General features: G+C 37.0%; 1 long non-coding RNA gene and 1 gene segment (V, D, J or C); both read left to right on the top strand.

Annotated features, from left to right (window-relative positions):
* Window positions 1-25,507, top strand: part of LOC140333452 (immunoglobulin heavy constant mu-like) — a gene marked incomplete in the record, with an annotated part of 720,383 nt that overhangs the window by 102,700 nt on the left and 592,176 nt on the right.
* On the top strand, window positions 23,662-24,013 carry LOC140333465 (uncharacterized). The gene is made up of 2 exons (XR_011921361.1): window positions 23,662-23,801; window positions 23,909-24,013. It is a non-coding gene; the product is annotated as an uncharacterized lncRNA (long non-coding RNA).

Raw genomic sequence — 25,507 nt, 5'->3', positions numbered from 1 at the left:
TTATTACATTTATATTTTAATGCTGAAATGTGTAGAATGGATGATAAATTGATAAATATTATGTATTACCTTTAGGTGTCTATTCAGGTGAACTCTTGCAGTCTGATTCCGCTGTAGTAAAGCCTGGGAGCTCCCATAGACTGACATGTAAAGGTTCTGGATTCTCTGTCCGCAGTTACTGGATGGATTGGGTCAGACAGACTCCCAATAAAGGATTACAATGGTTGTGCCGGATACACGGTACAACCACACACTACGCAGATGCAATTAAAGGAAGATTTACAATATCACGGGATGACAGTAATAACATGGTATCTCTACAGATGAACAATATGGTCACAGATGATAGTTCTATATATTATTGTACTAGAGAAACACAATGACAGAAAGTATGAATTACTGCTACAAAAACTACCTGGTTATTCTCTGTTTTATCACTAGGTGGCAGCACAGTTTGTATAAAAAAGGGAACTATCAGGGGTGGAAAAAGAGAAGCCATGAATATTACACCATGCAATTATTATTATTATTATTATTATTATTATTATTAATAATAATATTATATCACCTTCTGATAATGCTACATGTCTGGCTGTCAAGCTGATCCTCTGTTTTTAGTACTTTGACAGTAACTTCAGTGACTTAGAACAAGTTAGGCATTTAGTATTTTTAGAAAAAATGTAATTATAGATGCCAATTTATTCTCTCCTGACATACACAAATTTAGTAGGAAGTGATATACTCACTAATAGAGGTGGTCGCACCTGTCTCTGACCCGTCTGTTCCAGTGGGCTGCAGCTGACGTCAGTACAGTCCTCTATCACGCATGGAGCATGGCCAGCCAAAGTGCAATTTTCAAAAATATTTATTGTATATCTTAAAAAAAAAAACAGAAATCAAATGTAGTGTTCACCTCTATTCACTACAACTAAGCAGCTAGAATAGACAGATCACATTTTATAAGCCATACTCATTATTGTGTTTTACCAGTTATTGTTTAGCTGAAGTTGAACTGAAGTTAAGGTTTACAAGAATGTGGTCCAATTTTAACAACAAAAATTTCATCAAGGGGTTGTTAGAGCATTATATTATCAAAACCAATACAAATTCAAAATAAGTGGGTAATACAAATTCCTAAAAGTCCATCATCAGGGTAAATAGCAGTTTGTGCACTGGCTGAGGCTGTACTGCCCAAACAACCAACAGGTAAGATGAGTTACCATTACTTACCTTGAAAACAGTCTTGCAAGCCGGCTCCTTACATAATTGGTTAAATTATTACTTATAATTTGTGGTTCTGTTGTATAGTCCATCTTCTCCTCTTCTGCAGAACCTGTCAGCCCTAAATGTTTATAATGTGTATACATTCTCTTCTTGTCATTAGATCATGCTCTTTCATCCCTCTACAAATGCTGCACAACAACTGCCTTGCTACAAAGTAGGAACTGACAATAGGGACTGCATTACATTAGCTGTCCTTCCACTGACAACCTTACAGCAAAACAGTCTTATGAGATTTCTCAGCTGATCCTTGCTGGGCAAACCAGGGGAACAGCAGCAGTGCAATACCTTGGTGCCTCATCTGGGTAATGATGGGCAATTGGGACAATGGGTTGTCCTCTGTCTGTTCTCATGAGTGAGCCTATGGAAAGAGCGATTACTAGTGGTTGTTAATACTTAAAAAATTTTCTTAAATAAGGTAACCAGGATGGCAATTAGGCTCATTGGTAATTACCATTATAATTTAATGAAAGTTTTTTATCAAAAAAAATTAATTGATCATTATAAGCCCAGAAATAGGAACTATTCAGTTTAATTACCTGGATATACTGCAAATAAAGGGCTATCTATAGTCAAATACAATTGGAATGGATCCTTCAGGGTTCACCAAAACATTGCCCTTCAATATTTTCTGTCTATATTACTGAAATGGTATTATTAAAAAATGCATAGAATGCAGCAGTGACTTGTCAACATTTGAAAGTATATGAACTGTTAAAGCCAAGTCAACAGCTCATTTCTTTAGAATTGAATAGAGTGTGCATTGACAGGGATTCCTAAAAAAGGGGTAATCTCTGTTTGCTTGATCTGGTATGTATTACCTGATGCCTAGAAGTAACTAAAGATTACAAAAACACATTATAAATTCATTAATGTATAATGAATTAAAATGTGTTCAGTAAAGATTAATTTTCCTTTGCAAGGTTTTAAGGAGGGAACCGAATCCATGATGGAGGACTAAAGATTTGGAGAACACCAGGAACTCTAGGGAGGGCTCTCTATGCCATTCTCTTACATTTGGCAGATACTTTATTTGCCATTTTAATGACATACAGAACATGGTGTCAGAACCAGCAATTTCACAGTAAATACCAGCAAGTGAAGCATTTCCTATCAGTGCTGGGATCCCTGGTCTCTGTTATTTATTATTTAAGTTTGTAAAGTATTGGGATAAAGTTAATTCTAAGGAAGAGATAAGGAAAAGAATAGCTTAATGTTAGGATAAATGCTAAAGGTAACTTTAGGACCAGCTTTACACCAATGCTTTGAGGTAACGTGTGTCATTACCAGTGCTTTTCACTACGGTTGGGAACCTTGTGGTGCAACTCATTTTTAATAGAACCACAACAAAATAAAGCAAGTGTCCAATACACTTATGTGCAGTGCACTTCTAGGCAAGGCACTACTGTACATTGTGGTGTTTTCAGAAATAATGATGTATTTATGACTATAGGTCTCTTGTAGTGCATTGGCCATCCATTCAAATCATAATGAAATGTACAAAGTTGCCATTGGTATTGTGCTTCCTATGTATGGTATGGGGACCTGCCAGGGGTCTTCAGCTACCTTTTAAATTGTTAAACTTTTATTATGTCCCTCCACCTATATAGAGATATGGGTGACCCTCAGCTATTCCTTCTCCAATCTATTCCAATGAATATATGTTGTTATATTAGTTATTATTTGGAACTCTGGTAGAGTAGAATTAGGGGCACTTTAGTGGTAAAATACTTATTTATTATCTGGCAGTTTTGTTCTCTTTGGATAGTAGGCCTGAAGCAAAGTTGGCGGAGGGCCTCATGACAGGGGGGAAGTGAAGGCATAGAGGCGGGGGTTGCAAGTTTAAAAAAAAAAAAAAAAATATATATATATATATAGAAAGTGCAGGAAAATGAAGGAAAGGGATTGGAGGCGAGAAAAGAAATAAAAGGGGGGTGAGTGAGGGGGGAGATAGCAGTTTGAGTAGAACTGGAAGCCTACCCACCCACCCTCCCCTTTTCTATTTTGCACGCAACCGAGTTGTTTTGTCATAGCAGCTGGTGGAGGCATGGTGTTGTCATAAGTCCATGAAAGTTAGAGTTTAAAAGAGGGAATGTTACGGGGGTTGGGACCCGTAAGGGTATGGGTACTTCGGTTGGGGGTTGCCCTGCAGAACACGTGGTTGTTGTGGGGACGAAGTTGTGGAGTTAGAACCCGCTGAATTGTCCCCGAGGCAGTGTACGGACGGCTGGGGGCCGGAAAGTGGAGCGGAGTTTCTTCAGGAAAGAGGTTATAATGGGGTGTTTTTTGGACTAAAAAGGGGGGATGTTGGCCCACTGTTTAACAGAACAAAGAAACTTTGGTGTTGTGTTTTGGGATATTTAAGAGGGCCTCTTGTTGCCAAAATGTGTTATTTTAAATAAAAGGGGCTGCTATGGCCAATTTTTACCAAAAAATTTAGTGTCGTGTTTTCATCATTGGTGGGTTAGAATAAAAAAAAAAAAAAAAAAAGGGGGGAGTGTGGTAAAAAATTGGTCAAGGGTGGCAGCTATGACTTCATCTGAAGTACCCTAGTCAAGAGTAAGGAAGCGTTAAAACTCCATTTATGAAAAAAAGAAAATGTTAACTGTAACCTAATGATTCCCTACTTAATTATGCTAATGGTGGTGGGGGAATATGTGTTCATCCAAGGAATGGAAATCTGTGCAGAGGATGCCATAATCCACTTTATGCCACAATCCAAAAAAGTATTAAAGCCAAAGAGTCGGAATAAGAGCCAAATCAAATGAAGGTCAGCAATATCAGTGTCCATGTTTTTCTCAGTACAGGATTAATTGAGTATTAGGATGCAGGTAATGGGAATAAGGAAATATACCCTTTATTAGAATACAAAGTTTGCTTGTTTTAAGTCCTCATCCTATACAAATCATTAAAATATAAGTGGAACAAAGTAAAAACATATTACCATGCAATACTTGGGAACTCCCAAACCAACAAATACCCCTTTTTGATGAATCTAATAATTATGTATAAAGTTATTAGTCTCAATTCTTCTCCTAGGTATTATAGAAAATAGGGCACAGTAACATGTTAACTTCATGGCTCACCTCCTCCACAGCTAAATCTTAGCTTTCAGGCACTTTCCTCCTTTTAGTTTTCTCACAGGATCCTGGGGTTATAATGGAATTTAAATAAAATAGTTTGATCTTTGGTCTTTGTTATTTTAATGCAAGTTATTGAATAACTTGTTGGTTGAAGTAGGAAAAAACAAAAAGAGTACACTATGCCTTCAAATGAAGAGTTTATTGTTTAAAAGAATATTTACCTATGAATTGGTGAGTATGTGGACATTTTTTCCCTGTTGCTGGTAGAACGATTTGCGGTGCGGGATTTAAACTCGTGTGACATGAAAAAGCCGGGGGCGGAAAAGGGGGGTTTGCATTTAATCCTGCGGACTTTCCAAAATTGGTTACAGGCTTTCGCAATTTTGACAAGTATCGTGGGTGAAAAATCACCCGAGCACTGTTTGGCGTTTCTTTGTTACCTGGGTGAGCAATTTCGGCAGAAAAAGGTGAGGCAACCAGGGATGCCTTGGGACCACAAAGTCTGTGCCTGATGACATTGGCACGTTTGGGCTCGCAGTCATTTCTTGGAGCCGCCAGGGGAACGGGAGTCGCTGGATCCTTGGCGGGAAAACGGAAAGGACTCTGCTGACTGTTCAACAAGGGTATATGCAAGTTTGGAGCATCTTGCAGGTCCAAGCTGGAGTGTTCCGGATATGGGGGAGCCCATTCAGCTAGCTGTTATCAGAGCAGGGAAAAGGACGTCCCGCTGAGCTCGCGGGAAATGTAAGCGACGCAGGTGAGGGTGCAAAACATGCTAACTTTTCTCAGTAGGTATCCAGCCAGATAGGGAGGCAGCACGCCTGCAGGAGGTGGGTTTTTCTGAGGGTTTTAGAATGCGTTGCCAGCTGCACCATACCCCGCAGCGGGCTGGTAATTAGCATTCTGCATTGTCAAATCCCGGGGTGGGTACAGTCAAATGTGAGGAGGAAGTTGCGTTAGGGTGTATAGCAGGTCCGTTTCAGGTGCCGCCATGGGGAGGGAATTTGGTGGTGTTGCCACTGGGGGTGGTTCTCAAATGGGAACCTAAATATTTCTTCATGATACATCATTTGTCATTCTCCAGAGGAGGGTCAGAAAATGATGTCATTGACCCAGGTTTGTGCAGGGTGGCATACACTTCATTTGATGCTGCCATTTCTTTGGTTAGGAGGGCAGGCTGGGGTTGTTTGATGGCGAAGGTAGATATTGATTCGGCCTTTAGGTTGTTGCTGGTATATCCAAATAGTTTTTGATTATTAGGATGTGAGTGGCAGGGGTCCTTTTTTGTGGATAAATGTCTCCCAATAGGGTGCTTCATTTCCTGTGCTTTCTTTGAGGCTTTTTAGCACGCTTGTGGAGTGGGTGGTTAGGGGGGTCGTCTGGTTTTACTTCAATAATCCACTACATGGACAACTTATTTGTGTGTGGGTCTGCCGGGTTCTTTGGTGTGTGCTAACTTTTTGGGGACTCTTGAGTATGTGCTGGAGCATTTTGGTGTTTCATTGGGTGGGGACAAAAGAGAGCGGCCTTCCACTGAGCTGAGTTTTCTGGGAATTGTGCTCGATTCCCAGCAGATGTAATGCAGGCTTCCTGAGGACAAGTTGGGGGCAATAAGGGAGGAGGTGCGGAAGGCATGCCTTTTGTGCAAGATCCAGTTGTGGGACCTAAAATCGCTATTAGGAAAAATGAATTTTGCATGCAGGATTATGCCCATGGGTAGAAGTTTTTGCCTTCGACTTGCAGCTCCCACGGTTGGGATGCAGGAGCATGGGCATCATGTGCAGTTAACAAAAACATTGCGAGAGGATTTGTGTGACTGGCAGAATTTTTTGGTGACTTACAATGGGCGTTCCTTGTGGCTGGGTGAGGTGGTCGACAATGGGGCGTTGGACTTGGCGATGGATGCAGCGGGAGAATTCGGCTATGGAGTGTATTTTGGGGGTAGATGGAGGGCAGAACCCTGGCCGAAAGAGAGGTGATGGTGGGGGCTTTAAAAGAAACTGATGTTATTGGAACTGATTCCAATCATTTTGGCGCCAGCATTGTGGGGTAGGTTGTTGGGATCGCAAATTTCATTTCATTGCAATATTATGGGGGTGGTGGAGGTTATTAATAATAACTTGGCCTCATCCCCCCCCGTGGTCTGCCTTACGAGGTCTGGTTTTGTTGTGTCTGTGGTTAAATGTTTCAGTAAGAGCGGTTCATGTGCCTGGGTGCGAGAATGTAATTGCTGGCTCTCTCTCTCTGGCACCAGAGGCAGATGAGCAGGGATCTCCATGCCCAGAAAGGGCTTTGGAAGGTGGTCTGGGGGTCATTGCCGACTTGATTCAGTGTTCGATGTGCACTGGAACGTGTAAAAAGCATATGTGGGTACTTGGAGGGAATAGTGTATTCTTGCAGAATGAAGGGGCTGGGGGTGACCCCAGAGGAGGTGAGGCATTGGTTTGTTGATTTTAGTACCTAAATTCAAGAGGGGAGTGTCAGGGGGGCCATGAGTAAAAAAATTATCAGCTTTGGCCTTCCTATTTAAATTGCTGGGTTGAGTGGATGCTTCTAAGAGTTTTGTAGTTTAGCAGGCGTTGAAGGGTTACAGGAGGGGTGGAGGGCGTCGTGATACGAGACGACCTGTATCGGTGGACATTTTGCGGGAACTGGTGGTTGGGTAGTTGGGTCTAGTGTGCTCCGATTATTTTGAGGTTGTTTTGTTTTTTGCATTAGTTGTAGTTCCTTTTTTTTCAGAATTATGTTTGGTGGAAGTGGTCTGTCCAAGTAAGTCAAGGGCTGGGGGCTTACTATGGGGGGATGTGTGCTTGGAAGGGAACAGGGTTGTGGTGTGGATTCATAGATTGAAAACAGATCAGTTGAGAAGAGGCGTGCGGTAGAAGTTGGGTGCGATACAGGGTGCGGTTGTTTGCCCGGTGGTGGTTGTGGGTAAGAATTTATAAGTTCGGCTCCCGGGGATGGTCTATTTTTATTCACAAACTGGAGGGTTGTGACCCGTTTCCAATTTGGGGCCGTTTTCAGGAAGTATGAGGTGGCTTCAGGGAGGAATGCGGGTGAGTATTCCTCACATTCTTTTAGGATTGGGGTGGCCACAGAAGCGGCCAGATGGGGATTGGTCCCTGAAGTTATTAAGCAAAAAGGACGTTGGGAATCTAACCGGTTCAGGCTGTATATTCGCCCTCATTTGTTGTAATGAAACAAAGTACACAATCACAAACGTGAGTTTAGGAAAAAATGTTTTTTTGGGGGGATTGGTGTTTTGAAAGTGTGGTGTGAAGTGGGGGCATGTTCTGGAAAATTGTTTTTGATTGTGTTACAGGTGCGGCAAGGTGTCTCGTTTGAATTTGGGGACATTCCTATGTTTATTGTGGATGTCCAGCCCAAGAGTGGCAATTGGGCTTACAGAGTGGCATGGTGGGTAGGTCCATGAGACTTTAGAGGGAGACTAAAAATTTAGAGGGGGGTGGGAACTCATCAGGGTATGAAATTCCTAGTAAAGGGGAGCGCTGCGTGGCACTAGGTTGTTGTGGGGGCAAAGAGAGAGATGGTGATACCTGCTAATTGTCCCCAAGTCGGTGTGGTAGTGGCTGGGGGCCTGTCTTGTTGGCGGAAGTATTGTGTTAAACGGTTAAGGCAGGGGGTATTTTCATGGACCTAATACTGGTATTTGTTATTATCCTGATTATACTTGAATTTGTTTCAATGATGTGTTATTGTTGTACTGAGGTTAAAGTTTTATGTTGTTAAAAAAGGGGCCAATGTATCCCACAAGATGGTTTCTGTGTTTTATTTAAGGTATGAAGGAAAGTGAGTTTGGAGAAGAATTGTTGCTGGCAGGGTTGAAGTCTTCATCAGCTCAGCCCTGGTTAAGATTATCAGCTGTTATATGCAAATAAAGCAATATAATTTCCAAGTATGAAAATGCCTATCCATATAAAGCGAGAGGGGACTACTTTTTGGAAACCAACCTAAAATTTGAGGGGTTTTTGCCATAATGAGAACTTTATTTGATCATTTATTAATACTGACATGCCTGACTGGTGAGAAAATACTAAACTTTTTTTCACTGGGGTTCTAATTAAACTTTTAGTTAATACAATCATTTTTCATTGCTGAAATGTGCAGAATGGGTGATTAATTGCTAATTAATATGTTTTATTTTTAGGTGTCCGTTCAGCTGAACTCTTGCAGTCAGATCCGACTGTAGTAAAGCCTGGGAGCTCCTATACACTGACATGTAAAGGTTCTGGATTCTCTTTCAGCAGTTACTGGATGCATTGGGTCAGACAGACTCCCAATAAAGGATTACAATGGTTGTGCCAAATACATGGAACAACCACTTATTATGCAGATGCAATTAAAGGAAGATTTACAATATCTCGGGATGACAGTAATAACATGGTATCTCTACAGATGAATAATATGATCACAGATGATAGTTCTATATATTATTGTGCTAGAGAAACACAATGACAGAAAGTATGAATTACTGCTACAACAACCACCCGGGTATTCTCTGTTTTATCACTAGATGGCAGTACAGTTTGTATGAAGACATGCATAGTACATTTTGCCATTATTATTCTCTCCATCTGATAATGCTAAATATCTGGCTGTCAGACTGTGATCTCAGTACTGTTACAATCATGTCAGTGACCTTAAACAAGTTTATATATCAGCAGTTGTCATTTTCCTACCTGGACTGAAGGTAGGCTATGAAATTTTTATCTGTACACAGTGTGCAGCAGGCTAACAAGCACAATGTTTAAAATTCTACCCCAATTCTTGTGTTAGTTCAGCTCATAATTATATTAATATCAGGCATGTAAGCCAAATATTCAGGCAAATAGTGTAAAGTTCTCTGTCACTGCTTTTTACATTGACAACACAATTACAAGCCTGATACTTCGGTTAGTTGCAAACATTTGAGTAAACCTGAAAACCTGGAATGGATTTCTTCAAACTCATTTGCTATTTGTTAGCAAATGTTTTGAGTCCTTGATCAGATGATTTCCAGGTTTGCTGGATCACTCAGCTTCACTGATAAAAGTGTATCCTCTTTAGACTTTGAGAGCTTTAATAAATTAGGCCCCCTGTGTCTGTGAACCCAGAAGTGAGAGCCTAGGGTGTATTTTGAAAAACAGAACTTTGATTAGCTCAAGCATTATGTTTGTTCATTTCAGTTATGTGAAATGTGGAAAATTACAAAATTAATTGACTCCAAAAAGCAACACCACTCATTTCTGTACAGCATAAATGATAACTCGCAATTCATTCTTTTCTAATAAAGTTGTAAGGTGCAGATCTGTCATAGAAAGAACCAAATTATTATTATTATTATTATTATTATTATTAATAAACAGGATTTATATAGCGCCAACATATTACGCAGCGCTGTACATTAAATAGGGATGGGATTCTTTACACTTATTCTTCACTTCTGACCAGAATAGTCCAGAGGTGCAGTCACAGCTTTTCTCCAATCATTATTATCATTCATGATTCTGTTGTCTGTTACATCTCCTCTCCTTTTTCAGAACCCAACAGCCCTAAGCAAGTTTTTTATTATTTTTATTGTTATTAATAATATTATGATTATTATTATTATTATTAATAATAATAATAATGAACAGGATTTATTTAGTGCCAACATATTATACAGGGCTGTACATAAATTAGGGGTTGCAAATTACAGACGAATACAGACAGTGACATATGAGAAGAGGACCTGCCCCGAAGAGCTTACAATCTAGTAGGAAAGTTTACACAAATAAAATGGTGATATGTTCAACACATTGTTTTACTGTCTTTAGACATATATATTTACATATATTGCATATTGTATATACATATTGCCATTCCATTTTCTTGCAGATATTACACAGTAACAGAGTAGGAAAAAACAACAATTTTACACTGGCTGTCATTGCACTGACTTTATAAAATGATTGATAAAAAGAATCGGCTGATTGTTTGGCTTCATTTCTTTACTAGGCAAAAAATCCAGAATGTTTCCTAATGCCAACAGAGCAGCAGTGCAATACCTTGCTGGTCGAGCAGTAGGGAATGATGTAATGGGTCAGGTAATTTTATTCTTTGTATTTTTAATATTCTTGTCAATGAGAGATTGCTAGTGTGACATGGGCCTTAAATGTTGTTAATGCTATGAGATGCTGTTTTTTAAGATGAGGTAACTAATTATAAATATTACAAATTGTATTATGATTAATTGTCTCGTTTCTAATTGATGGTATAAAATGATGAACGTTTTCTTCAATAATTAACTGATCATTAGCAGCACAGAAATATCAAATAATTCAGTTTGTTTGGATATGTCGCAACATTTAGGTATGTTTAATAATAAAGAAAACTATAGGCATGTTTGCTGCACTCTGGCAAGTCCAGGTACCATTGTTGGGATTGTTCTTTAAATTTTGCTTTTATGATTTAACTTGTATTTCTTAAAATAGAAAATATATAAAAAACAGCACTGGGTTGCCAACTTTAAAAGGTATGTGGACTGTTATCACCAGGGCAGCAATGTGGTATTCAGAACTGGATAGGGGTATAATTCTGATAATTTCTTATGCAATCCCTAATGTTGGCTCTCCATGCCATTCTCTAACATTTGGTAGATAGTCATAGTATTGTTACACAGAATATAGTGTAAGAACCAGCAATTCCACAAGGATCCTAGTATTTCCCTTGTTGTTTAATATTTTAGTTAGTAAGAAAAGGATAGTTTAGGGTTAGGAAAAATGTAAAGATTCAAGTTTAGGTCATCTTATGACAAACACTCCGTGGTGACACATGCAATACCAGTGTGTGCTGAAATATTTTAGTACTTTACAGTGTACTTAATTTTGAAGGGCACCCAAACACAGCAAAGCAATGTGTCTCCATTTTTTTACAGGACATGGTAACACTTTACTGTGCATTGTGTTTCATTAGTAAAAATGGTGCATTTGTGATTTTAGCCCTATTAAAGTGCATTGGCCATCCATTCAAATAATGGGCTGCTTTGCAATGCTCATCAGTGTGTTTAATAAAGCTCTCAAAAAGTTCACCCCACTTTTCCCATGATAGTCTATCTTCTCCAGTCATGGGGAGCTTTAAAAATTTAGGCCCAGTATATGTCAACTTATGCATAAGGCTGTACAAGTGTGAAGGCGGCTTTAGAAATAGGTTAAGATTTCCATACACTTGTTAGATTATTATTATTATTGGCCAACTTTCTGTCACAGGGGCTCACACTCTAATTCATTGGTTAATAATGTAGTCCAAGGACAATATTTCTAAACTTTTCTAAACTTTCCAAAGTTTTTTCATTTTTTGAGTGGGACAGGTTAAATTGCAACAATCCTTAAGGCAAAGGAAAGCTGCTCAGAGATTGCCATAACGCCCTTCTTTAGAAAACATCAATTTCAGTGTCCATGTTTTTCTCAGTAGAGGTTCCTTTGAGTGTTAGGGTGCAGGTAATAGAGAAAACGGACCCAGATCAAAATGAAAGGTCTACATTTCTTGTGTGCTCCCACCTCCAATGAAAATACAGTTAAAAAATTGAAACAATAAAAAGTATAACATTTTTACCATGCAATACTTGGAAACTTTCTAGTCCACATTTGTTTGACAACTTTTCAGACAGAAAATCCTCTACCCAGCCTAAGAACAAGCTCTGGTCATGATCACTTTCACCTCTCAGAGCTTTTATTCCTCTGCTAGGAGCCTTCCTTGATGATAATGTGATAAGAAGACATGGTACACAACAAATAAGACATTGATGGACACATTTTAGTTGGATTAGCTGAGAGTTTAAACTTGAAAAAAATATTTGTGTGGATTTGTGTTTGTGACAATTTTTTTAATTCTTTTTTTACTTGCTTGTAGCTGTGGATGAGCTCGCTAGGAATTAGGCAAAAACTAACCATGGGGTAACATAAACAGTAGTTTAAAATAAACTTTCAGGCCAACACCCAAGCCCCAGAACTACCCTTTTTATTGCCTACGTATTATAATTAAAAAAAATAATATTCTTCAATCTACCATACACCTAGATATCTTAGAAAATTGGGCACAGTTACTGGCTCACATTCTCCACCCATTAAATCTAGCTCGCAAGCACTTGCTCAAGGGAACCTAGGACTATAATTGTAATTGACCAGAAAAAGTAGTGTATCTTAACTGTAAATTCATTTAACAACCCCCAAAATATTCCCATTCATTTCTAAACCAGTTTTACTAATAAAATTTAAGCTATGAATAACCTTTAGGGACAGTGAGGTGACAAATTCACCCTTACACATGATAATAATAATAAAAAAGTAATATAAGTATGCACATTGCTGATATTGTAAGTACTTTTATAATAATTTTAGTGGTGTATTTTATATTAAGGATTTGCTTAAGCTGTCCTTGGGTAATAAGGTGCAATGTTAGGTTATCACTGCAATATATATTTTATTACCATTTTCTTGCTATGCTCTTTCTGGTACATATTCAAGAAAAAATCATATTCAAGTCAAAATCATCACATTTCTTCATGGTTATATATTTTAATGAAATGAAGGAGGAGAAAAGGTATGTGTAGTAAAAAGGCAAATTGAGTAAAAATGCAAATTAACTAACCATTATTATTTGTAGCCATCTCATAACACATTCACTAATGCAGTTTATTACAGTATATATTCTACATACTCACAGCTTTATACAAGAACAGTGAAGATGATATTAAGTTTATCAATATGTCTATTGTGCTTATCAGGTAAAACCTCACAGAAAATTATTTCTTTTACATTGTTGAATTTTCCGTTATTGTATTATTTTCACAATTTCTATAACCCTTTACCTCTTTATTTTGTCATTGTTCAGGTGTCCAGTCTGCAGCACAACTGACCCAGTCTGACCCAGCGGTGATAAAGCCGGGGGACTCCCATACACTGACCTGTAAAGGTTCTGGATTTAATTTTACCAGCTATGGGATACACTGGGTCAGACAGTTTCCCAGTGGAGAGTTACAATGGGTCTCATATGTAAGCTACCCATCAGGGAGCACCAAACAGTATCATGACTCTGTTAAAGGACGTTTTACAATCTCCAGAGATAACAGTAACAGTCTGTCATCTCTAAAAATGGAGAACATGAAAATTGAAGACTCTGCTGTGTATTACTGTGCAAGAGACACACTGATAAAAACATATTGTCCTACATAACAAAAACTGTTATATTCCTTCCTCATAATATCTGTAGATGGCAACATATAACTGGTATAGACGTATCTCTGTCCTAACAAGAGCTAATCTACATCTATTATTTCTAATATTGTAAAAGAGCAATTAAACATCTGGTTAAAAAACTATTTCTCGCATATTGGAAATTTCCCCAAAAATATTAAAAAAACACATTAGCATAACACTTTAGTTGCTTTTGCATATTATTTAATATATGTTTTATTATTGTTTTCATAACATTATCATCTACTTTATTATTTTGTTAAGTAATTGTAGGAAACAAATAATATTGACACATGAAAATATATTTACAAACAATACATGTGTATAATAAAACATTCATAAACATAAAATACAGTGATACTGATTTAAAACATTAAAGCAGGAACAAACTGTGAGGGTAGGATTTTGTTGCAGATCCACATGCATGCACAAATTATTACTTACATGCACAGTTGCAGTGGATGAACCTATCCAACATATAAAATTTAGATTTCTGGCCATGTCCTAATAAATCTGAGCAAACACAGACAACATCCCTAGTATAATATATTGCCATATCTCTGCAAGAACACTGCCTCGTGCCATTGCTCCAAACTGTCCCGGTTTTGCAGGGACAATACCGATTTCTAGCTGTCATCACAGTATCCCGCTGTATATTCCCAGCTTCCAGACTGACATATAAAGTACCTACATTTCAAAACTGTTATCAACTTTTTTGTTTATATTAATAATTAAACAAAACTTGTTAAGCTGTTTTCTACTATTGTAATCAAGTTACATCAATAGCAGAAGGTCTCAAAACGTCTGGTTTGGTTCAGTTTGGTTTGTCATTATATGTTTTCTAATGCATTAGACCAATACAATAAATAGGTCCAATAAGCTGATTTTTTGGTTTTGGTTTTGGCACCTCTGTCCTACTTATTATGATTTCTGGATGTTAATCTGTTTTAGCCAACAATCATTGAATGGTGATTGAAGAGCCTTGAATAAATCCGTTGGTTTCCCCACAAACTCCTATACCTGCCAGTAGGCTGAACCATGATTCCAAGGGTATTTCCTTTCCTCATTCATGTCAACATGATCATTCCACTATCCCCCATTACTAACCTTGTTTGGGTGTGTATCTGGGTGGTGGCAACCCGGTATCAGCCTGCAGTGCAACCTCCACATTTCCAGGGAGATGGCCAGGCTGATACTTTTACTGCTACAAAAACTACCCAGTTCTTCTCTCTTTTGTCACTAGATGGCAGCACAGTATTATGAAGAGGAGAGATATCAGCCATAGAAAAGACATACATTTTACACTATAATGTTTTATGTCTCCTGAAAATGCTAAATGCTGAACTGTCACACTGATCCTCTAGTTTCCATCATCAAAAAGCCAGCAAAAATCATGTCTGGTATTTAGAAAAAAAAGTCCCTGTACATATTTAATAGTTTTTGGTACAAGATAAAAATCAAGTACACAGCAAATCAATGTCAGTATAGCAAGTGATATATATTCAGCAAAACTTGAATGGATTCTTAAAATACTTGCTAATATTGACAAGATCTATTCCAGGTTTGCTGGATCTCTCAGGTTCACCCATTATTGTGTATCTTCTCTGGTTTTGGAGAGCCTTGATAAATCAGCCCCATGTAAATCTATAAATAGCAATGAAAAAAACAAAGAGACTAAATTAGATTAAAATAATCTCACCACATGATTAAAAGGAATCATGACATGGGGATCAAGCTGATGGAACACCCAAGATCCTGCCCGCAAGGATCCATCTATAATTTTTTGGGGTGGGACAGTCCTTTAAACTTCTTCAATGAACACAGTTTCTGAACATATGGGATGTAAAACTGCAGTAGAAAAAAATAGTATTTTGCCAATATAATGCCAGTAATGTCAGGTTTTATTAGACTTTATCAGACATTTTTGCTTGTATTTAAAAAAGTATATAATGGCCAGGCAGGACTTTGATCTATACTTATAAGAGAATAATGGATCAAATGTACTCATCTTTTCACCCCTCTGCATAATCCAATATGCAGATAACAAGATAACTTGTAATACCCCAAACATAATTTGTAATACCCCAAACTCACAGGTAGACAAGAACAGAGTTAGTAATTATGGCGGAGAGATCTTGTCTCTCTCAGTAATCTCCTATAAATCATGTGTACAAGATGTACTCTGCATTACAGATAGTGATGTCACCCCGTGGGACATATAGCCCCTCCTCTGTAACATTTTTGAATTTTTATATTTACATGGTTTTTGTATTATTATATGGTATATGTTGTATCCAGTGTCTCATAATATTATCTCATACCTGAAAGGGTCTGATAGACTCCATTTTGTGGCCTAAGACACTCCATTTTGTTTCAGTATTTAATCATGAGAACTGAATATATTCCTTGGTTATTTAGACTATATATGTATAAACATGATGTTCTGCCAAATAAATGTCCTTGCTGACATCTGCTAAATTCAGATATTGCTGACAATTAAAGAATAACAAGATGTCTTGTACGTGTCTGAAACAATGTAGCAAAGCGGTTTTGTATTAGAACAAAGATACTATTATTTCTCTACTGTGGTAGCATGCACGCACAGTGATAGTTATAAAACTAGATGTTTGTTACAATAAAGTTGGAGATTGCTTGATACCGTACAAGTGTGTGTGTCAGTGATTCTTCCGGGGCGCCTGTTCTGATGCACTGAGGGATACTGGGACGTGAGAGATCTGAGAGGAATAGAGCCAAGAAACCTGCAGATCCTTTCAATACCAATTTGGAAAAAAATAGCAAATATATGCAAAAATGAACCTTAAGAATTTAGCATAAAAATATAGCATTAGGAAGGGTTAGTTAATTAGAATTTAACATGTTGAAAATAAAATATCTTTTGCTTTAGAGAAATCTGCACCTATAAATATGTAAATACATTTTATAACAGTGGTCTCCAGGATCTCCTGTATGGATGACAGGCTCAGGGCGTTGGGTCGGTTCTGGCATCATTATGTCACTCTACAGGAAGTGTCTGCCCTTTTGAGTGACACACGGCTCCCACGCATGTGCCGTGCAGAGTCCATTATTTAGTGGTCCGTGAGGTCCAAAATATCTTAGGCACATTTTAGTCACAGAGGAGTGATAAAGTATTGTGTTTGTTTTATGTTTGAGAAATAACAGTTGTTTGACATAACAATGATAACATAACTGATAAATATGATAACATTTTTTTTTTCAATACAGGTGCAAAGTACCAGCAGGGTTGGGTTCATTTTCAACACATTTCACAGCAACGGAATTCTGTTTCTTCAGGAAATGATGGAGAGTACATGTGCACTAAAATACCATAATTTTAATCAAATAGGTAGAAATTTAATGTAACAAACAGCAATATACATAAGTGTTGATATCATATATTACTTGCAATTACAAAAGTATATCATCGATCACATTCAGTAGTATGTCTGGACAGGCGAATGGAAAGGTTCAGTATTCAACACTATATCAAAAGTATATATAATGGGCCTGATTTATTGAATCTCTCCAAGGCTGGTGTTACATGCAAATAAACCAACATCATTTACTTCTGTTATTTCCCAGTCCTTTATCTTTAAACTTTTGGTAGCAGGTTCATAGAAACACTGCCCCTGATTCATCAATAAAATCCGCGCTCTTTAGGGGAACAGTGACTTTTAATACAAGCTCGCCAGTGTAAAGCTGCCGGAGATGCGCGGCTCCGGCCGCGATCTTTTTCAGTTGCTGAATAGCGCGATCGCGTACGATTTCGGATTGCGAATACGAATGCGCGACCGATTATCCGATTCTGCTTGATGAATCAGGGGCACTGTCTGAACTTAAGGTCCAATTCTGGTGATACTTCAGCTCATAATTAATGAACATTTCAAGCTTGTAAGTCTGTTATCATGTAAATAGCAGTGAGAGCTCTCATTGACTAGTGATTATCTAAATCTAAACTACAACGCTATTTATTTATGTACAATATAAATGCTATTTCTGATTGAATTCATTTTTAATGCCTAGCTAAGTTGTAAAGTATCCTTCTACCATAGAAGGAACTAAATGTGATCTTTAGACATGTTCCTTACCTCCGAATAGAATAGTCCAACTCTGCATGTAAAGGCTTTTATCCAATTATTATCATCATTCATGCTTCTGATGTCTGGTCCATTTCTTCCTCTTCAGAACCCAACAGCCCCAAGTGTTGACTCTTTGCAGGCACCAGAAAAGGCTAATAAAGGCTAATCATCCACCGCTTAAGAAACCTTTGCCAACCTTGGCATGAAGCGTAGTTAAGAATGGCTGCCAGTTTGTGGCACATTGTTGATTTCCAATAAAAGTTTAAAAAGATAAGTAGCATACAAATATAATTACTTGTGCAGAATAATTATTATCTTAGTGTTCTTTTTGATCTCATATCATTATCATCTACATTATATAATTATACATTATATAATATAAAAACACATTCAAAAATTTTGAATGTAAATACATATAAAGAAACATCCATAAATAAAAGATACAGTGGAGGATGGCTTACAAAAAATAAAGAGCAAGAATAAACTATGAGGATACAATTTGATTGTGGACCTAATGTGCGCTAGAAAGTTTTCTGTACTGTCCTTATCTCCAGCTCTGTCATCCGGGGACTTACTACACGGGCTCACAGCCACCCCCCCCCCCCCCCCAACTTCAAATGTATGTTCAGTATAGCCATTTTTTCAGTATTTAATGGGGAATTGGTCTTTGTGATCATTGCCACTGGTATAAATAGTGATAGAAAATTAAACATTTTGATGTTGTCACCAGTGTATGCTGTCATTCTGGTAAGTTTAGAGGATAGAATGTGAAAAAAATCACCCTGGTTTTGAATGTTGTTCAAACTCGCTTGCCATTTTTAATACCGCTAGTTAACCACAATAAAATCTCCCCTGTAGGTAACAGAAAGAAATACCTAAACTGGCACATCCTTTATCCATTCCCTATCCAAAACTAAAAGTTTTATATGCATAAACCTAAAATATTGTAGCTGCAAACAACTACTAATTCAACTACTACTATTATTACTACTGGATTTTTCACCTGTTGATTCGATCGAATTTTGCTCTTTTTTTTTTGTTTTTCCAGTCAGGTTTACGTTTCCCCATTGTTCTATTTTCCTTGTTTATTTTTTTTCCTTCAAATTCACCCAAGCAAAATGTTTTCTTTTAAATAGCTAGGATTTGTTCTAGAGGCATTTTTTACTGTTAAGATGACATTTTGTACTGTGATCAACAGGGAAATCAGAATTTTGTAGTTTTTAGGGTTAAATTGTCTCCATAATTGCTGGGAATGTCTGAGGGAACCAAAGGAGTGTCCAAAAACCAAGAACATGGTAAAAAGCATGAGGTTTTGTCCAAAATGACCTTTAACATATAGGTGAGAATTGAAGATTTTCAAATGTGGGCCTATTGCCAGCTGCCCAACTTTGTGTTAAATGCAAAGCTCCACAACATATGATTGTCTCCAAAATTTCTGAAGATGTCAGGGAGCCTTAAACGCCAGGATGTTAAATTATGTGGCAGGAAAATGCTTTATCCCATTTGCACGTCCATACAAGTTTTACAGCCACAGATATACATAGAATATATCATATTAGTCAAATGATGTGACGTCACGCTGTATATAGAAGTCTCTCCTATAATATATAGGCACAACAAATGTTTTACAGATCATCCCTTGAATGTATAGATAAACACAGAGACAATGAAGACTTTACTGAGCTTTCTTATTTTATTTATATGTTTATCAGGTAAACTGGGATGTTACAATTGTTTTTATGTTATTATTCATTTCCTATGGGTAGTTAGACATCACTTTATGTTATATGTTTTTTAGGTGTTCAGTCTTCAGCACAACTTGTTCAGTCTGACCGATCGGTGATAAAGCCAGAACATTCCCACACTTTGACCTGTAAAGGTTCCGGATTTAACTTTGCTGGCTCTTGGATGTCTTGGACAGACTCCTAATGGACCACTGCAATGATTGTGTGAGATTCACCCTGATGGGAGCACCAAAAACTGTATTGATTCTGTGAAAGGAAGATTCACAATCTCCAGAGATAACAGTAATAATGTTTTAAGTTTCTAAAATGGAAACCATGAAAACTGAGGATACAGCTGTGTATTATTGTGCAAGACACACTGACTGACAATATCCCTTCTATTTAACAAAAATGACTCATAGCACTGCTTCTCATGTTTTATCAAAAGATGGCAGCATACACTTATAATTGTGATTTATCTGCAATTATTGTGGTAATGTTCAAAAAAATTGTCATTTTACTTGATTTTATTTTCAAGGCTGTATGTATTCTAAATATATCTTCCAACATCAATAGTAAATAGAAATGCCACCACCTGGTTAAAAAGGCTAAATCTGTGTAATGTAAAAAGCAAACTTCAAACTCTTACCACTAATAAAGTATAGGAAAAAGTAAAATTCACAAGGTAAAATAAAAAAAATCCTCCACATTTACCTCCCCCCTCTCTAAAGGTTCACCTCTGTGTTTTTATTAATACCCATTAAAGTCATCAAGCTGATAACATGATTCTGATCATATTGCTTTTGCTCATGTTTCTGGGTTGGAGTGTCCTTCCTGATCCAGAGAGTGGTACTGATGTAATGTACACTGGAGATGAAGTTATAAGTAGAGATGAGGATAGTGATTTTGATTTAAAACATTTGAAATTTTGTTATATTAGCACTGTTTTCTTTTTTTTTACTTTTGCTTAAGTTATGTGTCTTTATGCCTGTTCTCCTCTTGAGAAGTCTAGGTCCCAGGATTGTGATTCAGATAAAAGTATTAAGACTTTGGACCTGATTTGTTGTAAATACGCTGGCTTATTCCCCCAGCAGTTATCAACTGAAATGATCACTCGCTCCCCGCATCTCCAGTAGCTTGACATTGGCGAGCTTGCATTAAAAGTCACAGTTCCCCTAAAAAGTAATTCTTTCTATTGGCACACATTTTCACTTAGACCTAAAAATGTTTGGCCTGTTCAAATCTTTCAAACATTTATATTAGGTGAGAAATAAGCATATTTTTAAATTACCTAATATTTTCAGAAGGAAAAGAGTTAACTGATTTCAGCTCTTTACACATGTGCCTATCTACACACATACAATGCCGGACCTGAGGATCCGCCTGGTGATAAATTCTAGCGAGTTCTGAGAGCTCGCTTTTGCCAGTGAACTAGATTTTTTCCACAAAAGTCAAAAGCACACACAAGTTCTTGCTTGCTTCTATAGATATATATGTGTATATCCATGTATATATATATATGTATATATAAATACATTTATATTTTGACAAATATAGATATAGATATCAATGATAAATATATAAATACATATTAATATAGTCTAAATATCTGAAAATGTATTTCATATGTTTATACTATATTTCTATATTTCTATGTATTAATATATTTATATATATATATATATATATATATATATATATATTTGAAAAATCCTCCTCTACTTTTTGGGGGGTTTTTCTTGAATAGCTGTTTACTGGTGTACAAATCTAAACTTGCTTTATTCCTTTGTTTTAAATTTTTTTTTTCTTCAAGGAGGGGCTGTTGTTTTGTTTGTTAGCCTAATCTATGTTGCTACATTTGATACTTTGCTTACCAATTAGCACAATAGCACAGTTTGATTTTTCAACCTTGAATGTTTCAATGTCCATTTTACAATTAGGAAGTCAATGTTAATGCAATGTTATTGTGTTTGTGGCCATATTGTTTCATTAGAATAGTTTGTCTATATTACCACATTTGAATGTTTGTCCTGCATAAATATATTTCTAATCCAGTTTTCCACCCTTAATAGGTCAAAATTGCATATTGGTTTGGTAAGTATTTTTGGAATGCAATATTTGTTGGGTCATTTTTTAAATAATTTGGCTTTATATGAAAATGTGGGTTTACACGTGTGTTTTTTTGTCATGTAAATGTAATGGTGTCTGTGTGTTCTCTATATTTTAATGTGACCTTTTAGCCAATTTTTTTTTTTTTGAATAAAGTTTTTTTTTAAACTTTTGTAGTTGTTTGGTTTTGGGGGTTTGTTTTTATCTGATCTCCTTTACAATCTCCCAGGACCCACAATTTAAAAATTCAATTATGCTTGTTTTTAAGCAGTTCCCTTCTATAAGTTTGACTGGCTAAAAACAGCACAATTGGCTTATTAAAACTCTGCTTGATGTGAATTGTTGTGCGCCAAGGCGTAACCACTATGTGCGCGTGAATTGTGTGAACTGTGTTATATCAGTTGAAAAATTTTCCAGATAAGGATCCTCATACTGGTAAATTTTTCTTTTTAGGTGTATATTGTTTGTTTTTCTTCATGTGCACGAATGTAAGTAGTAGCCCGTAACGTGGAAATATCCACAAAATAATAATCCAGTCTAGAGTGTATGCTATAGGGATTAGAATAAAAGGTGTATCGTTTATCCGTGGGGTGTTGAACACGCCAACCATCTAGTAAGCCAAAATGATGAAGAACGCGTCTAAAATGACCTAAGGACCAGGTTATGGCAGGGGGTCAAGCAGTAGCAGCCAATGAAAGTCTGTCCCATTGAGGGGTATTAGTCAACTTAAAATCACCTGCAATATACAGATTATTGTGTGACAATGAGGCTGGGATGCCAAGAACCATTTCAATAAATTTTACTTGTGCCGTGTTAGTCGCATATATATTACATAATACAACCTGTTCTGCATCTATGCATACCATTCAAGCAAACTTGAATGATTAATCCACCCTGCTCCTCAAACCAGTCCAGGTAAATAATATCAATGAAAATGCATATATATTTATATGCATTTAAATGTATTTTGACATACACACAAGTGAAATCACTAAATGTTTTTTGATACATCTTTGGCAACAATCCTTTTTTCGAACATTTGATTTCTTTAAAGCCAAACTTACATTCATACTATTGTGAGATGACATAATATGAAGTGCTTACTAGTATATATACATCTTGATCTAAATTAATTTGCAGTGTTGCAAAGCAAACCAAAAAGTATGACAGTGCAACAAATGAAACAATAAATGAATCAATTGTGTGAATGAATAAATGGAACATAAAAATGTAGCACTTACCCAAAAGAAGATGAAGCATTAAAGATTTAAATTGACCTGTAATGGACTATAGATACGCACAGAACAGAGAGCAGGTGCACGCTAATTAATTGCTATGATCTCACCATTGACAGCTTAACAGATCCTCCTGAATCGCATAGCTGCAAACTAATTGTCTTAATTGGCGGATTCTCGACCCCTATTGCTCATTTCTCAAGGCAGGAATCCAGCTGGTAGGTGAAGGTGAGTATACTAGCACTCGTCTTCGGCTCCGACTCACGGAAATATGCCTCGTATATCGGCAGGAGCGGAGAGAGCGGCTGGGGGAGTATTTTTTTACTAGGTCAAAAATGTAAGTGGGACAAGAACTGTGGAGGGATTTGAAGGCAAAGCACAGGAGCTTGAAGGTGAAATGGAAGCCAGTGTGGAGAACTGCAAAGAGATGCAGAAGAGGAGTGGTGGGAAGTATGGATGAAACTGGCTGCAGCATTCATAATAGATAGAATAGCTTTGACGAGTATAAACCTAGGTCACAAAATGTGCTAAACCCGTTTAGTAAATCCGCCCCAATGTCTTTGAGATCAGCAGCTCACCTTGTTAATCAGGCATATATTTATATCAGACAGTTGTAAATTATAAGAATAGATGAAAATAATCATACATTCAATGATAGATAAAACTAACACACATGTATTTAAATTGTGAATGTATCTTTTTGCCTGGAATATCACTTCAAATTAGGCATTGTGTTGGAAATGTTTTTTTTTTTTTACTGAGTGTCATCATGACCTTAAATAATGTGTTCTAAGCAAATGAATCCATTATTCTTTCACATGCCTATATTATATGATATATATATATGTTATCATGTCTTATACATATATAATATGCTATGTAAATGACATGACATCACTTCCTATTCTGAAATCACTCATACAATATAAATGTAGAGAAGACACTTTACAGGGTATTATTGAAGTGTATAGATACAAATTTTACCGGGAAATAATGAAGACCTTAATAGGCCTTTTTCTATCACTAACATGGCTATCAGGTGAGACCTCACAGAACAGGTTCTATTTGAGGAAATAAAACATATAATGATCAGAGATTATATGTTAAATGTAATGATATTTCCTATTATTACTGTATATTTTCCAGGAGTCCAGTCTGCAGAACAACTTGTCCAGTCTGATCCAGCGATGCTAAAGCCGGGGAACTCCCATACACTGACCTGTCAGGGTTCAGGAGGATTCACCTTTGGTGGCTATACTATGTACTGGGTCAGACAGTTCTCTGATGGAAGGTTACAATGGCTGTGTTATATTAGCAGCAGTGGGAGTACAAACTATCACAATGATGTTAAAGGAAGATTCACAGACACTAGAGATAACAACAATAACATCGTGACTCTGAAAATGGACAACATGAAAACAGAAGACTCTGCCATGTATTACTGTGCAAGAGACACACTGATTGAAAATATATCTTCATATGACAAAAACTAATCTTTCTTTTCTTTATTATTTCAGTAGGTGGCAGCAGAAACATGGAATCAGGCAATTGTACTTATAAATTACAAGAAAAATGAGCTTTAAAGGTAACAACATAATATATTAAATTCCTTGCATTATCAGTACTATGGATGTATTAATATCTTCCAATAAATAACAATGTAAAAACTATGACACTGGGAATATAGTAAAAAGATAGTTTGGCTTTCATAAACAAAAACATTTAATAACATTAACAATTAGCAATAGAAACGATGGCCAGTGTATCTTTAGCAGCCACTCTGCCTTCTGGTGCCTCCTAGTGCAGGATGTGTGCCCTCCATAATCTTTGTTGGTTGAAAGGGAATGTGCACCCTCCTAATTTTTTGTCCTTCAGCAAGGCACTGGCTTTACCTTGCTTCTGCCTGCTATGTCTTAGCAATGAAAAATGGGAGGTATAGTCATAGACCAACTTCACCTGATTAATTGATACAACACTTATTCTGCAATCCCAGCCTGTCAATCAATATTTATCCAGGCTCAGACCAAATGCCCACTGTTTGTGATGGTGTTCATTTCCTCTGTGTTTGTTATCTGTTGCTGACCCTTGCTTTGCCTGAGTCTCTAATTATTTGCTAGATGGACTGACCTCTGCCTGTATTCTGAACTTGAGCCGTTTCAAGCTGTTTGGATTTCTTATTCCTTATAGGTTAAGGTGTTCCATTTAATTAATTATAGACTAAAGAGGGCTGTTTCATCTTTAACAGACATATATATAATTTTTTTTCTCCTTTTTGCACATTTACTGGTTGCCACATCTGGGGGATTGATTGTGTCTGGAAGGAAAGGAGTATGGGGTTAACAGGGATGGTGTTACAGGTGTTACGGGTCATTTCCTTACAAATAAAGGTTTAGCAGGCTTCACCATATGTCACTATATTGCTTTGAGGAAAGAACCATACTTGGCCCACAAAACATTGGCTTTTCAAACAAGCTCTGATGACAATTTACACTTCACTGACTGCAGCAAAGATTTCCGGGAAGTTAGAAAGATGGCTATGCAGAAAATGTACCTGGATGCTGATATTGCAACCAGGCATTTTGTAGCTCTCCAAGAGTTTCTGGACAATTTCTGTGTAATTATTTGCTCGTGTGTTTCCATGAAAGTCCTTGACAATAGCTTTGAATGATAACCAAGCATTCTTTTCGACTTCTGACATTGTCCTGATGAAATGTTCATTTTTGATGAGCTGCTGAATCTGTGGAC

Source organism: Pyxicephalus adspersus, chromosome 6 (genome assembly GCF_032062135.1).
Source record: "Pyxicephalus adspersus chromosome 6, UCB_Pads_2.0, whole genome shotgun sequence".
In the NCBI taxonomy this organism is placed as follows: Eukaryota; Metazoa; Chordata; class Amphibia; order Anura; family Pyxicephalidae; genus Pyxicephalus; species Pyxicephalus adspersus.
The sequence above is the reverse complement of the archived record's forward strand: the minus strand, read 5'-3'. Positions and strand labels throughout refer to the sequence as shown.